Raw genomic sequence first — 3,480 nt, 5'->3', positions numbered from 1 at the left:
GTATGAGTTGAAGATTTACTATCATTAGAAGGTGGGCACGGGTAGCTAATTCGCTCTTCCTCGTTTTGTTCTTCGCTCTCCTCATCATCTTTTTCATCCAATGAGCTCACAGTTTCATCAATTTCTTCTTCCATAGACTCCTGCAAAATATTAGTCTCTTCTTGGACAGCGGAGACTTTCTCAATAAATGCATCAATATCAAAATTGAATTCATAATTGGCATAGCAATATTTAAGGATAGCTAAATTTTCAGGTCTATAAACAGCATCATAAAGATTTTCAAACTCTTTGAACATAGATTCAATTTCATAAGCACCCATAAAAGCAACAAATTCTTCTATTTGTTCCACATCATAGTAATCATATATACCTCTAGCATAAGAAGCCAAGGTTTCATTATCATTAAATTCGCATGAAAAGGGAAGGTGTGGAGACTTCATCCTAGAGCAACAAGTATAATCATATCTCAAGCATAGTTGCCTAGCATACCAATATAACATATAAATTTGATCCCATAATAGTTTCCCTTTTTGAGTCAAGCGATAATCCTTAAAGTATTCACGTTGATCCAACGTTACTCCCATTATAAAGTTGAATGGGGTTTTCTCAGGATTATCAAAGTAATACATAATATCTTTCACATATTGATCATCGAGGGTTTTAGGAGGTTCCCCATCTCCATGAGTAGCAAGTACACCTGATTTTTTTTGGTATTTGGTGTTCCATATCCATAACTAAAGATAGAGAACAACTAAGAACAGCAAATAAAAATTACTTAGTGATAAAGCAAACAAGCACACACGAGAATATTCACCCCACACTATGACTCCCCGGCAACGGCGCCAGAAAAAGGTCTTGATAACCCACAAGTATAGGGGATCAATTGTAGCCTCTTTTGATAAGTAAGAGTGTCGAACCCAACGAGGAACTAAAGGTAGAACAAATATTCCCTCAAGTTCTATCGACCACCGATACAACTCTACACACGCTTAACGTTCGCTTTACCTAAAACAAGTATAAAACTAGAAGTACTTTGTAGGTGTTTTTGGATAGGTTTGCAAGAATATAAAGAGCACGTACATAAAAAGTAGGGGCTGTTTAGATAAAGACACAATAAAGTTAGTATAGCGAGTGTGGAAAAGTGGTGGTAGGAGTTGCGAAATTGTCCCTAAGCAATTGACTAGTTTACTAGACCGATAGCAAGTTTTATGTGGGAGAGGCCACTGCTAGCATGTCATCCCTGACTTGGAATTATATGCACTTATCATTGGAACTATTAGCAAGCGTCCGCAACTACTAACGTTCATTAAGGTAAAACCCAACCATAGCATTAAGATATATTGGTCCCCCTTCAATCCCGTATGCATCAATTTCTATGCTAGGTAGAAGCTTCTGTCACTCTTGCCCTCCAATACATAGTCCTATCAACATACAACTAACCCTATGGTGTGATCCACGCGCGTGCTCATATGATGGGCACCAAAGGACAGCAACATAACCACAAGCAAATTAAATCAATCATAGCAATTCATCAACCACCGATAGGACAACGAAAATCTACTCAGACATCATAGGATGGCAACACATCATTGGATAATAATATGAAGCATAAAGCACCATGTTCAAGTAGAGGGTACAGCGGGTTGCAGGAGAGTGGACCATTGTAGATAGAGGGGGGAAGGTGATGGGGATGTTGGTGAAGATGGGGGAGGTGTTGGTGAAGATCGCGGTGATGATGGTGGCCACGGCAGCGTTCCAGCGCCACCGGAAGAGAGGGGGAGAGGGGGGCCCTTCTTCTTCTTCTTCCTTGACCTCCTCCCTAGATGGGAGAAGGATTTCCCCTCTGGTCCTTGGCCTCCATAGCATGGGAGGGGCGAGAGCCCCTCCGAGATTGGATCTGTCTCTCTGTCTCTCTCTATTTTTGTGTTATGGTATTCTGCCCTTTCACCGTTTCGTATATATATGGAGATCCGTAACTCCGATTGGATTGAAACCTTCGCCGATCCCCCCCCCCAAAATTAGCTTTCTTGCGGCCAAAGAAGAGCAGCAACCGCCTTACGGGGGCCCACGAGGGGGGCAGGCGCGCCCCCCTGCCTCGTGCCCCCCTTGGGCACCGTCTCGCGTTGATTCTTCTTCCCATATTGTCCAAATATTCCAAAAATATTCTCCGTCCGTTTTTATCCCGTTTGGATTCTGTTTGATATGGGGTTTCTGCGAAACATAAAACATGCAACAGACATGAACTGGCACTAGGCACTGGATCAATATGTTAGTCCCAAAAATAGTATAAAAAGTTGCCAAAAGTTTATGGAAGTTGTATAATATTGGCATGGAACAATCAAAAATTATAGATACAACGGAGACGTATCAGTATCGCTACAATCTTCTCTCTTCCTCTCCGATTCTCCTCCCGTCTACCTCCAACCAGCCTGACCTAAACCTATGCCATGCCGCATCACGATGGTCTGCCCTTAGTCTTCCAGTTTCCTCAGGAAGACACCCAGCCGAAGTCTCAAGAACATAAGGCGCTTTGGGACGAGCTTGAATTGGCCTTGCGGGAAGACGCCGCGCCTGTCCCCGCTCCCGTTCCGGCTCCCGTCGCCCCGACTGCGCCAGCGCCCATCCCCGTGGCATTGATGGGCTGGGAGCCGCACATTGTCGCCGAGCTTGATGCCACGGGGTTCCACGAGGTCCCCGCCGATTTTCACGCGCCCGTGCATGCGCCTGTGCGTGCACTGACGCGCACGCCCGTGCCGGTGCCCGTGCACCTGGCAGCGCATGCGCCTGCGCGTGCACTGACGTGCGCGCCCGTGCCGGTGCCTGTGCACACGAATGTCTCCGCCGCGCCGTTGACAGCGCCTGTCCCCACGCGGGTGCCAGTGCCCCCCTTAGCGGCACGGATGGCCGCCGTCGACCGCTTCCTTGCACCAACGCCAGTCGCCTCCTCCCGCCAGTTGACTCGCTCCAAAGTCCAGAACATTTTGGCCTTCCTTGAAGCTAGGCCAACGTCCAGGAGTACGCCAACAACGGCGCAAGGCGCCGCCATCACCGTCGGTCAGTGGCTCGACGACACATAGAGCACGGCAGAGGAGCCGCTTCCCACCGCAAGACGCCCCCGCCGCCGCCGCGTAATCTAAATTTGCCATGAAAAACGTTTGGATTGCCATGCTTAAAATCCGAACGTTTATCATTTCCGTTTATTTTAGATCGATCGTCGTATAATTTAAAGTCGGAGTCAGACTGAACGAAATCTATGGTTTGATCGATTGAATGTTCTGCTAGAGCCGTATCAAATTAAATATAAAACATCATCAAGCCACATGTATTCCTTGTCATCCAACGACCTAGACTGCTTCAATGTCGAGCACTCAACACGTTTAGCGTGCAGTTAATTTCATGCCAAAAATAGTGCTAATCACATAATAACACGCAAACAATATCCTACTTAATATCCACATGCACTTAATATACTTCCAAATT

The sequence above is a fragment of the Triticum aestivum genome, chromosome 1D (genome assembly GCF_018294505.1).
Source record: "Triticum aestivum cultivar Chinese Spring chromosome 1D, IWGSC CS RefSeq v2.1, whole genome shotgun sequence".
NCBI classification, from domain to species: Eukaryota; Viridiplantae; Streptophyta; class Magnoliopsida; order Poales; family Poaceae; genus Triticum; species Triticum aestivum.
The sequence above is the reverse complement of the archived record's forward strand: the minus strand, read 5'-3'. Positions refer to the sequence as shown.